This window comes from Rana temporaria, chromosome 8 (genome assembly GCF_905171775.1).
Source record: "Rana temporaria chromosome 8, aRanTem1.1, whole genome shotgun sequence".
In the NCBI taxonomy this organism is placed as follows: domain Eukaryota; kingdom Metazoa; phylum Chordata; class Amphibia; order Anura; family Ranidae; genus Rana; species Rana temporaria.
In genome coordinates, this window is record NC_053496.1 from 100,516,735 (window position 1) to 100,529,685 (window position 12,951).

The 12,951-nt window shown below is 49.3% G+C and overlaps 1 protein-coding gene across 8 annotated transcripts in view; it reads right to left on the bottom strand.

The window, feature by feature from the left end:
• Window positions 1–12,297, bottom strand: part of GBF1 (golgi brefeldin A resistant guanine nucleotide exchange factor 1) — a 273,421-nt gene extending 261,124 nt beyond the window's left edge. For 4 of the 8 annotated variants that reach the window (XM_040362371.1, XM_040362370.1, XM_040362369.1 and 1 more), the window contains exon 1: window positions 11,986–12,297. The gene's annotated coding sequence lies outside the window, so the exon portion shown is untranslated. The remainder of the gene's footprint in view (window positions 1–11,985) is intronic. The other 4 variants (XM_040362373.1, XM_040362374.1, XM_040362372.1 and 1 more) reach the window with 1 other exon arrangement.
• Window positions 12,298–12,951: the final 654 nt, after the last annotated feature.

Here is a 12,951-nt window from a genome sequence, read left to right on the forward strand (position 1 = left end):
AACTTTTTGGCCGGAATGAGCAAAGGTACGTTTGGAGAAGAAAGGGCACAGAATTTAATAAGAACCTCTGTCCAACTGTTAAGCATGGGGGTGGATCAATCATGCTTTGGGGTTGTATTGCAGCCAGTGGCACAGGGAACATTTCACGAGTAGAAGGAAAAATGGATTCAATAAAATTTCAGCAAATTTTGGATGGTAGTTTGATGCCATCTGTGAAAAATCTGACGTTAAAGAGAGGATGGCTTCTACAAATGGATAATGATCCTAAACACACCTCAAAATCCATGGGGAAATACATCAAGAGGCGTAAACTGAAGGTTTTGCCATGGCCTTCACAATCTCCTGACCTCAACATAATTGAAAATCTATGGATAGACCTTAAAAGAGCAGTGCGTGACAGACATCCCAGAAATCTCAAAGAACTGGAATACTTTTGTAAGGAAGAATTGGCAAAGATACCTCAAACAAGAATTGAAAGACTCTTGGATGGCTACAAAAAGTGTTTACAAGCGGTGATACTTGCCAAAGGAGGCAGTACAAGATATTAACTCTGCAGGGTGCCCAAACTTTTGCAGACGCCATTTTTTTGTTTTCTGTAATTTTGAAAGTGTAAATGATGGAAATAAAATCTAACTTTGACATATTATAAGAATGTCTAATCTGTAATTTGGTGCCTTTTGGAGATTTTTCCATCTTTCCTTGGCTTCGTTATGCACAATACAAATTTTTACCTGGGGTGCCCAAACTTTCGATCCCCACTGTATGTATTCTGCTACATATATATTGATTGGTTTGCGCAGAAGTGTCTACAATCCAAGATATTTTTTACTAGTAATGGCGGCGAACAGCGACTTACAGTGGGACTGCTATATTGCAGCGGACAAATCGAACACTTGACAACTTTTGGGGGATAAAAAGTTCTGTCATGCGACCATGTATCGCTTCTTCCTGAAAGTGGGCGGCAAAGTTACGGGATTCTGTGTAGACACAGTGTGCCTGTATTCCATAGCCTGAAGCAAGATGTAGCTGCACTTGAGCAGGGGGCATATTCCAAGGGGCAGACTGACATTGGCTGGGGGTGTGGCGACTGAACAAACTACCCAATACATGCCATGTCTCTGTAAAGTGTCCTGTACCTCTGAAAGGCCAAAGGATGAAAACTGACCACACTAACACAGATCAGATTATGTGCCATGTCTGGTCAGTTAAAAACTAGGGGGGGGGGGGTTGACTAGCAGGATCAACCAGGTACTTCAGATAAAAATGAGAGAGACTATGATGTATAAAAAAAAACACATATGTGAACACACACTTATAATATAAATATCTAGGAGGGCACACTTTAAGGCTCCATTCATTCCTCAGCAACATGAAAAAGGGGCAGAAATGCACTTTTTGCCCGTGGTTCTGGAAACACGCTTTGCACTTTCAGTGGCCCATATTTTGTTACATTGATGGAACCCCAAATGCAGGAAACAGTCTAAAATAGTACTTGAGCTTCTTCTTTGGAGTCTTTCTAGCGCAACAGGCAGCCAATTCAACTCAATGGGCTTTCGCACTAAAAGGTGCAACGTGTCCTCCTGCGTCTCCTCTCCTGGCTCTCACGTCCTGCGGACGACGTCATCCTATCAGCAGGGCAGGAGGAGCTGGAGATCTGCATAGAGAGTGGGAGTTTTTTATATTACCAAGCGGGAAATCACCCACTTGTTAATATGATAAGTTGGGTCGCTCCCACCCTCCAACCAGATCTGCATCTCCTCCAGTCTCCTGTCCTGCCAATAGGACAACATCATCGGTGGGGTGGGAGAGGAGACACAGGCCTAATCCTGCCAAAGGTAAGAAGGTGTAGGGAAGGCAGAGTGATAAAGGGGCACTGCGATTAGAGAGACAAGGATGGAGGAGGGCCAGACTGCAAGGGGCATTGTGATATAAAGGGGACTGCACTGTAATCATTACCGTGCCCCTTTATTTTATTGTAAAGGGCACTGTAATGTAAAGTGGCACTGAGGACAGTATGGGAACTGTGATATAAATGGGTGTTGCGGTGTGAATATCCCATCACAAACCGCCCTTGCACCAGCCCACCTTGCGGGGTCTCGGTCGGGAACGTGATTAACGGTGGCAGCGGGGATGGAGCAGGAAGAGAGCAGGACAGCAGCAGCTGACACGGCGGGAGGAACGAGTGGTCAGTGAAGTCCAGCTGGGGATCCTCGACGGCCTGTCATCCCCACTGTTGCCGTCGCCCTGCCCCAGGGTATTGCGGGAACCGCCTTAAGAATATCAGGGATCCGGAGTCGTGGTTTGCCAGCACCAGAGCGACCTGCTCCTCTGGCTGAATGAGAGGGGCTGAGCATGGGAGAAGAAGTTCTCAGTGGCGTTGCAGGCCGCACTGGGTGACGCCCACCAGAGGGGTAAAAACTGTGGGCAGCGGCACCGCTCGCCAACACTGCACATCGCACAGTCCTCACCCCTACACAGCGCATAGCGGAGCAGACCAAAGCCACCTCCCTCCCCTCTCTGTTTATGGAGGAGGGAGTCAGAGGGACACACTCCGCTGTGCCTATCCCGTGCTGTTCTGAGGTCTGTAACATTTTTTATGTAATCCAAATAGACATGTGCTAGGGGGGGGAGCCGAGAGTGGGGGTCTATACTGAGAGAGAGGGGGGGGGGGGGGGGGTTCGGAAGATACCAACCCTAGTGACAACACAAAACCCGGCGCCTACATTTCTCTTATCGTCCATGGACGGACACAGCTCCTTAAATCTTGACAAGTGGGTTATGTTCCCTGTTTACAGGAGAGGACTAGGCAGAAACATGTTAAATAGTTAAATACATGTTACATTAACAGAGTTGAACAGCCCCGCCCAGGGGGCGGTCCCTCCAGACATAACCCTCCTCACTGCAGCTTGCAGCCTCAGTTTCGTTCTGCCTAGCAAAGGAGAAGGACGTATGGCTCCCTTTGGGCCCAGCGCCCTGAGGAGAAATTTTATTTTATTTTACTTTTTTCTTGAAGAATCTTCTTTCAACTGTTGGCTGAGAGACAGGCTGGATAATATAGATCCTTGTAGTCTACTCAGTCCGACCAGCAAGCGTGGGCACACCTTTGCAAAGAGGCTTGGTCTGCCACGCCATACCCCATGACTCCTGGGGTGGCCGGTGAGCTTTGCTCCGAGGTCCACATATGACTGGGCTGTGGTGTTGTCTCACTCACAGTGGACCGGGCCGACAGCTACCTCCATTTCGGTTGTAGGTCTGTCAGGAATGCGTCAGCGAGTCCTCGCTCGGACGGGTAAGTACAGTCCCTCCTGCTTCGGTGGGTTGGTACAGCTGGGCATTCCTGGGGTTCGGGGGTCCCTTCCCCTTACTTCCCTGCTCCTTTCCCTTGCTGCATTGCTAACATTGCCGCTGTCAGGGGGGAGGGGGCCTTCCTGAGGGGACTGTGTTATCTGGCCTGTGCTTTTTCTTTTTTGTATTGGGCTTTCCTGTGAGGTAAAAAGCCCTGTGATGAGCACAGATGTTTATGATTATACTTCAGCAGACGCTGACTGATTGGTGACACCTGTAACGGTTTTGCTTTTTATGCTGTATCTGTGTCTTATCCTTAAATAAAACAGCCCTATGAGGCTTTTCCTGTTTAAACACAGGTCCCTGCAAAAGTTACCTCACGGTTCTTTTCCTCACAGGCAGCGCTGTGCAGTCTCCTCCTGAGGGAGTCCCCTGGTTACACCTGGTCAGCGCAGCAAGTGGGTGAGAGGCCCTGAATAGGGCTCTAGGAGCTTTTGTCTATTTGTATGGACAGGTGTGCATATTATAATACACACTATATGTAAATATTGGAGTCAGTATCTGGGTCCTTCCCCACATGCTGGTGGTGGCAGCAGGTGTTAGCACCTGGGATTCCCACAGAGTTTTTATTGTTAGTCCTGGACACAGTTTGTGCCAGGGTGGGGGTGGACGGGCGGTAAAAGAGTGCCCCCTTCCCCCGTTATCCCCTGGGGAATGCTCTGTTATGGAGCCATGGACTAGGTACCTAGTTAAAAAAAAAAAAAAAAAAAAAAAAAAAAGGCAGAATAAGGCATTTATGGGTGCGCTTTTTACTGCTGCAAGGGACTCTCCTAAGCTGCATAGTGCAGCTGGGTTTCCGCCGAGGGCTCGGTCTTTTTTGGATCACACAAATCAGACCGCTGTGTAGGTTTTTTCCTTCTGTGCCCTTCTTTGATAATTTCTGAGATGCGGAATGAGAAAAGCCACTGAGGGCTTTTGTAGTCCCTCACCGCCGGGCGGGAACCCCCGCTTGTATGGATCTGACTGATAGAAGATCTGAAGTACTGACCCGTTCCATGTTTACCATGCTGGGGTCTGGCTTGCGGCCTATTGTGGCCACTACACTGGGGTCTCAGTGGTCGCTGGCGCTATTTTTTGGGAGGTTTTTCAATTACATTGAAAACTCCCATTGGCGCCCATTTTGTCGTAGCCACGCTATGGCGCAGCTTACATTGTGCTGGCCATTTTCCTGTGGCCGCGTTCTGAACGCTCGGCGGCCATCTTGGAGTAGTCCTGACCCCTAGTGCTGTATACAACTCAGAGTGAGCATTTTGCACCAGACAGTGGAGGAGCACCGACTCTCTCCTGAGGTTATTAGGCTAGCGGACCAGCTGGTCCAGGGCCTCATATAGGTCTGTGATGCTTCATTGAATGCTGCGCCCTTGTTATCCAGGGCGTCTGTTTCAGAATGGTTTTATGCACACGGTGGTGTAGTGCTTAACTCCATTACTTGGCAGCAAAAGAGTCATTGGTTCGAATCTGCACACTGACGCCAATCCGCACACTGACGCCAATCTGCCTGGAGCTTGCATTGTCGCTCCCTGTGTCTGCGTGGGTTTCCTCCGGGTACTCCGGTTTCCTCCAAAGACATGTGTGCATACACCTACATAATATACATACACACTATGTGTGTGTATTATTTAGGGGCAACCCTCCCAGGCCGTCAAAGGCCCAGCTGGGAGACTAATCTGTCCCTGAGTGCATAAGCCGATCACGCCGGCACCCAAATCCTGCCAATGTATATAGCCTTCCCTCCCTGTCTCTAGGTGGGAGGGGCGGCTTGCAGGTTCACAATTCAGTGAAACCTCCCTGCTCTCCGACTAGTGGGTCTGCGAGGTGGTCTCTTCGGAGTACTAGATAGGGTTTCCTCCTATCCACAGAACAAAGTTCTGTCCTTGTGTCTTCCCCTCCCGGCCCGTCGGTCTGCCTTGGGCAGTGTGGGATTTGCTAAGCTGCAAGGTAATTTTACCTTTCCTGCAGGACGAGAGTTTTGGGGTTTTCTATGGGCCTCAGGCCCTAAATACCTTTGTGAACGTCGGGTAGTTCCGCATGGAATCCATTTGTTCGGTGGTAGCTGCGCTTCATCCGGGGGATGTCCTGACGTCCTCGGACATCAGGGACGCATACATGCATGTCCCGTTTTGCACATGTCAGTGTTTTTTTCTGTGCTTCGTGATGAGAGAAGGTTCTTTGTCAGCCTGTGGCCCTCCCTTTTGATCTGGCGTCAGCACCAGGGGTTTTCAGCTAGGAGCTCGCACTTATTTGAATTTTGTTGGGACAGCGAGGCTTTGCCTCATTGGCTACTTTGACGACTTTCTTCTGAGAGCAGCTTCTGTCTCCGACCTAGTGGATGGGTTATTCCCATTCAGACCCTCCGAAGATTCGGGTGGATGTTAAACGTTTAGGCCAGAAAGTGTAGCTCAGTGGCAGCAAGCCTGCCCTCCATGTGTGCGACCCAGGGTTCAAATTATGGGCATGCTAGGTTCCGACTCAGCGTTGGAGTATTTAGTGTTGATCCAGACTCCTCAGTGGCAAAGGTCCTTCTTCCCCTGGAGAAATTGCAGACTCTTCAGTCTGCGGAGAAGGTATTGGCATCACGCAATCGGTCTTCTCTCCGGGCGCCTGCTGGTTCGGGGTCTGTGGGTAGCCTCCTTCAAGGTGGTACTGTATGCCCAGTTCCACACCCTGGTTTTCCAGTGGAACTACTGTCCATGTGGTAAAAATCTCTTGTCTCTGAAATCATTAGATTCCTGTGCGCCACCTAGTCAGAGTCTCTCTGAGTTGGTGACAGAGATTCCCGACTCTTCGGTCCGGGAAGTTGTTCCTTCCTTCCAGTGGTCGGTGTTTACGACGGATGCCAGCTCACGGGTTGTGAACCTGGAGGTTCACAAAACTGGGGGGTCCAGTCGGCCCTGAGTCGCTGGACTTGCGTGGACCTATGACCACAACTCCTTGAATGTGTCTGGTCTCGGTAGCTACCCAGGGTCGGGCCTGGCTAGTGCCTGGTGGGAGACCGCCTGGGAATACCAGGTGCTGTCTACTGTTCATTGTCCTACTATTTTAGGCGATCAGGCTATGCTTCTCCTTGTGGTCGACCGATCTGGTTTCAGCCGGACAACGCCACGGCCGTGGCTTCAGTCTACCATCAGGTATGCCGGCAGGCGGACTACTGGAGTCGCCAGATGCTGGACCAGGGCGACTGGTCTTTGTGCTTGGGGTGTTTCGGCTCCCTTGCAGGAGGTGAGCCTTACATGGCATGGATCTCCTGGCAGCTTGTCTCCGCCGCAAGGGTGTCAGTTAGTGGCCAGGTCTAGTGATCTTGTACAGACGCGTCAGTCGCGCTGGTGGCCCTGTGTTGTCTGTATCGGTGATTTTTTGCCATTCCTCCATGGTAGTTGCTTCCTTGGCCGCTCCACAGAGTGGATGCTGAGGAGATCCCGATGATTCTAATCGCTCCAGATTAATCTCGGCGTCCTTGGTACGCTGATATCGGGCGCTTGGTAGCGGAGGCACCCTGGCGATTGCCAGGGCAGGAGGTTCCTGTCTCAAGGTCCCATACTTCCTCCTGTTGTACAGTCACTGACTTGCTTAACATGGTTATTGGAAGCCAGACTTTAGGTGACCAGGGTCTGTCTGACTCGGTCATCTCAACAGGGCACCGTAGTCTTCTTCCGGAGGATCTACCGTCGCACCTCTCTTGGTGCGAAGGGATGGAGTGACGTCCACGGGCGTACTCTCGGTGTCCAGGGTCCTGCTGTTTTTAAAGCTTGGATTGGATCTAAAAATTGCTTAAAGCACCGTTTGGGGGCAGATTTCAGCCTTGGCTGTGTTCTTTTAGTGGCCTTTTTGCGGCCCGTTCCCTGGTGGGTCCCCTTTTTTTGTGTGCAAGGGGTTTGTCATTAACTTTCCCCTCTTGGCCCATCTCTTCCCCCATGAGTTTTGACTCTGGTGCTCTCGGTTCTTCAGGAACCTTCCTTTTGGAAACATCAGAGAGATTTTCTCTTGACACTATCTCAGAAGGTGGCCCCTTTAGTGGCCTTTACCTCTGTTAGAGGGGTTTCTGAGTTGGCGGTCTTGTCTTGCAAGCCGCCATACTTGATCCCCCATAAGGATTAGGTGATGGTGCGCCCGCGACCTTCCCTTCTTCCGAAGGAGGTTTCGGCCTTTCATACTTTAGGCGTGGTACGCGCTTTGCGGGTATACCAGCCTACTACGGCTCCATTTCGGAGCTTCTGACTCTCTTTTGTGTCGGTGTCTGGTCCACAAAAGGGCCTGGCGGTCTCGTCGACCACCATTTCTCGGTGGATCGGACAGGCCGTCATACAGGCCTATGCTCCGAAGGGCGGGCCCCCCTTTCCGGTCACGGCACTTTCGACCAGGGCAATTGGTGCTTCCTGGGTTTTTTTTTTTTTTTCCGACATCATGCGTCGGTCTCACAGGTGTGCGAGGCGGCGATTTGCTCGTCCGTTCACGCTTTTTCCAGAATTTACATGGTTGCTGTGAGTGCATCTTATGATGTTTTTTTCAGCCGCTAGTTTTTGCCGGCGGCTGTTTAAAGTTGCACCTCCTCCGTTGAGGAGCTCTGCTTGTTTTGGGGTGAAGTTAAAATTGTTTTTACTGATATATTTCCCACCCCTCGTTTTTTGACACTGCTTGGGGACGTCCCACTTGTCAAGATTTAAGGAGCTGTGTCCGTCCATGGACGATAAGAGAAAATAGGATTTTTTGTACTCACCGTAAAATCCTTTTCTCTGAAGTCCATGGACGGACACAGCTCCCACCCCTCCTTTTTAGGTTTGTACTGCTTGTTACGAACTGAGGCTGCAAGCTGCAGTGAGGAGGGTTATGTCTGGAGGGACCGCCCCCTGGGCGGGGCTGTTCAACTCTGTTAATGTAACATGTATTTAACTATTTAACATGTTTCTGCCTAGTCCTCTCCTGTAAACAGGGAACATAACCCACTTGTCAAGATTTAAGGAGCTGTGTCCGTCCATGGACTTCAGAGAAAAGGATTTTACGGTGAGTACAAAAAATCCTATTTTTTTAGCTGGCTCCTAGATTCAAAGCAAATTTGTCAAGCCCTGGCTAAAACACCTGTAAAGCACTTCAGTGTGAAAGTGGTATAAGAGCTGCTCTGTGCCATACCACTGCACACAGCAGGTAAGTAGAACACATTCTGTTAGTTTAATAAAAAAGAAAAACCACACACACTAGAGCTGCACAATTAATCATTAAAAAAAATGGTGAGCTCGATTCAACCCCCCTGACGAACTCCAATGCAGAGTTTGCCGATTCTTTCTTATAACAAGTAGAGAGACTGTATCTGCTCACTCAGCTGTCAAAAGAAAATATCCTGGCAGTCTGCCAAGTTTGTAGCAACATGAAACATTGTAACCAACTTCCTTCTTAGAGCAAAACTTCTGTGTGTAAATGCAGGAAGTTTAACCACTTAAAGTCTAAATCTTTTTCTGACGCTTGTTTCTCAAGTTAAAAATCAATATTTTTTGCTACAAAATTACTTGGAACCCCCAAACATACATATTTTAGCAGAGACCCTGGGAAATAAAATGGCAATTGCTGCAATATTTTATGTCACACTGTATTTGCCCAGCGGTCTTTCAAATGCAATTTTTTTGGGGGAAAAAAATACATTTCAATGAAAAAAAAAATGTTTTAAAGTGGAGTTTCCATCCCAAATTGTTTTGTTCCCCATTATTGTGCTCATTAGACCTAAAAAAGTAAAAAAAAAAAAAAATATTATATATATATATATATATATATATATATATATATATATATATATATATATATATATAACACACACACACACACACACACCATATTTTTTGGTGTATAAGACAACTTTTTGCATCTAAAATCATGCCCCAAAAGTCGGGGCTCATCTTATACGCCGGGTACCTGTCTGTCAGACGGCGACCATCCATTATTCAAAAGCCGCGCCTCCTCCTCTGACTGTTCCGTGATAGGTGGAACACTAATTTTCCCAGCAGAGCCTCTGTTCAGTGTTCCACCTATCACGGATACCTTCTCATCCTCGGACGAGAGGACATCCGTGATAGGCGGAACACTGAACAGAGGCTCTGCTGGGAAAATTAGTGTTCCACCTATCACGGAACAGCCTGAGGAGGCGCGGCTTTTTAATAATGGATGGCCACCGTCTGACATACTCTGCAAACAGGAGAAGGTAGGGAGATTGTCGAGGCAGGGAATGGAATGGCACAGTGAGGCATGTATAGATGGCACAGTGAGGGGTCGTCTTATACAGTGAGTATATCCCAAAACCAACATTTTAGCTGGAAAATTAGGGGGTCGGCTTATACGCCGGCAAATACGGTATATTTTTTTTTAACTCATCTGGAAATGCCTGTTGCTATGCGGTCCCACGAAATCTGCCTTTGAAAGCACCTAGGATTCTGACATCATCTCCCTCTAATGCTCCTGGGAAATGTGTGTCATCATTTCCCAGGATGCAGTGCGCTGTCCAATTATCACTCCCCATCTAAGACTTCCAGGAAGTAAGTGCTTGTAGGCTTCACAATGCCCACAAGCAAAATGACAACGTTGTAGACAGTTTTATAAACTATCTTTTTTGAATATCTATGCGGATTGGTGGCGGATTGTAAAATAGTAAGTGACTGGATTTATATTATATACACAGGATGAAAGGACATACATTTAAAAAATGCTAATTGTGGTTGGAACTCCGCTTTAATGTGAAAAGATGAGGTTACACCGCGAGAAGCGTGAGAGAATCCTGAGCCATCTTCTAAGCAAAAAAAATAAAAAATTGTGATTCTTATTTGAGCCAGAATCGTGCAGCTCCAATACACACGCCTTTACAATGACTTTCCCACATTAAAGCATACATGAGATGTTATAGATTGGGTTTCCGTATACCAGGAGCCCCCACTAAAGTGGCCTGCACCAACTGGACCCCAAACACATTCAATTCAGATATACACCTCCAAACCTTGTGGTGGGGGCTGTCCATTGATTTACATATAGCTGGCATCTACATGTTACCATAGAGGGCCCCCCCATGTACCTCCACTGAACAGAACTGTCTCCTGCCATAGAGGGGTCCCATGTGCACCTCCACTGAACAGAACCGTCTCCTGCCATAGAGGGGCCCCTGTGTACCTCCACTGAACAGAACCGTCTCCTACCATAGAGGGGCCCCCTGTGTACCTCCACTGAACAGAACCGTCTCCTACCATAGAGGGGCCCCCTGTGTACCTCCACTGAACAGAACCGTCTCCTACCATAGAGGGGCCCCCTGTGTACCTCCACTGAACAGAACCGTCTCCTACCATAGAGGGGCCCCCTGTGTACCTCCACTGAACAGAACCGTCTCCTACCATAGAGGGGCCCACTGTGTACCTCCACTGAACAGAACCGTCTCCTACCATAGAGGGGCCCCCTGTGTACCTCCACTGAACAGAACCGTCTCCTACCATAGAGGGGCCCCCTGTGTACCTCCACTGAACAGAACCGTCTCCTACCATAGAGGGGCCCCCTGTGTACCTCCACTGAACAGAACCGTCTCCTACCATAGAGGGGCCCCCTGTGTACCTCCACTGAACAGAACGGTTTCCTGCCATAGAGGGTTCCCATGTGCACCTCCACTGAACATAACAGTCTCCTACCATAGAGGGGTCCCATGTGCACCTCCACTGAACAGAACAGTCTCCTACCATAGAGGGTTCCCATGTGCACCTCCACTGAACAGAACCGTCTCCTACCATAGAGGGGGCCCCGTGTACCTCCACTGAACAGAACGGTTTCCTGCCATAGGAGGGGCCCTTGTGTATCTCCACTAAACAGAACTGTCTCCTACCATAGAGGGGTCCCATGTGCACCTCAACTGAACAGTCTCCTTCCATAGAGGGGTCCCATGTGCACCTCCACTGAACAGAACAGTCTCCTACCATAGAGGGGCCCCTGTGTACCTCCACTGAACAGAACCGTCTCCTACCATAGAGGGGCCCCTGTGTACCTCCACTGAACAGAACCGTCTCCTACCATAGAGGGGCCCCTGTGTACCTCCACTGAACAGAACCGTCTCCTACCATAGAGGGGGCCCCTGTGTACCTCCACTGAACAGAACCGTCTCCTACCATAGAGGGGGCCCCTGTGTACCTCCACTGAACAGAACCGTCTCCTACCATAGAGGGGGCCCCTGTGTACCTCCACTGAACAGAACCGTCTCCTACCATAGAGGGGGCCCCTGTGTACCTCCACTGAACAGAACCGTCTCCTACCATAGAGGAGCCCCTGTGTACCTCCACTGAACAGAACCGTCTCCTACCATAGAGGAGCCCCTGTGTACCTCCACTGAACAGAACCGTCTCCTACCATAGAGGGGCCCCCTGTGTAACGCCACTGAACAGAACCATCTCCTACCATAGAGGGGCCCCTGTGTACCTCCACTGAACAGAACCGTCTCCTACCATAGAGGGGCCCCTGTGTACCTCCACTAAACAGAACCGTCTCCTACCATAGAGGGGCCCCTGTGTACCTCCACTGAACAGAACCGTCTCCTACCATAGAGGGGCCCCTGTGTACCTCCACTGAACAGAACCGTTTCCCCTCATACCTGAGCACTGTATAAATCAGAGCCCAGCTCCTGTTCTCTATTACCTGTCAGTGGGACTGACCCTCAATCCAAGATGGCGGCCTAGGCAGCGGCGGTGACGTTGGCTTTACATTCAGCTCCTTCAGCAGGAACGCAGAAAGACGTCGGCACGGAGTCCCCGGATTACTGCCTGTTCCTCGGCTGCTGGTCACATAGAAATCAATCAATGCTGACCAGAGGCGCCACTACCTTATCACAGGCCCCGGCTACAAGCCGGCTGGAGTCTTCCCTGTAAACTTCACTGACGTGGTAACGCAGCCTACCACGACACCTGGAAACCACAGCCCTACACCAATCACAGGCGGCTCACGTCTAACAAGCAGGCATATTATCCAATAGACCAGAGGAAACCAATGGGAGGCGGGACCAATAGACACAGCGGTTTCGCTGTATTTGGAAGGGCGGGTGTAGCAGTGGTGTGGGCAGGGTTATTTTTAGCAGAGAGCCAACCAGGCTTTAGAGATGGGTGATTGACAGAGCAGGGAGTTCGCAATGTCAGAGGTTATAGCGGGTGTGACGTAAACTGTACGGTGTAGTCTGGAAGCTGGAAGTTTGGTTGAGCAGCTGGAAGAGATGTTTGGATGGGAGATATTAGTGTAGCAATGTCATGGCCAGCCGGGTACAGAAACACCCCATATATATATATATACATTGTAGGAAGAAATGTTTTATCCTTGGCACTGGATACATTTGTAAAATATCAGGGGATCGCATTCCAGGTTTCCCCGGTGTGTGTTACAGCTGTCAGGAGAATGTTTGCATTGTATATATTTCCAGTTTTACCTTACATTAACTACTTCAATACCAGGCACTTTTACCCCCTTCCTGCCCAGGCTAATTTTCAGCGCTGTTACACTTTGAATGACAATTGCGCGGTCATGCAATACTGTACCCAACCAAAATTGTTATCATTTTTTTAAAGACAGATAGAGCTTTCTTTTGGTGGTATTTAATTACTACGTTTTTAATTT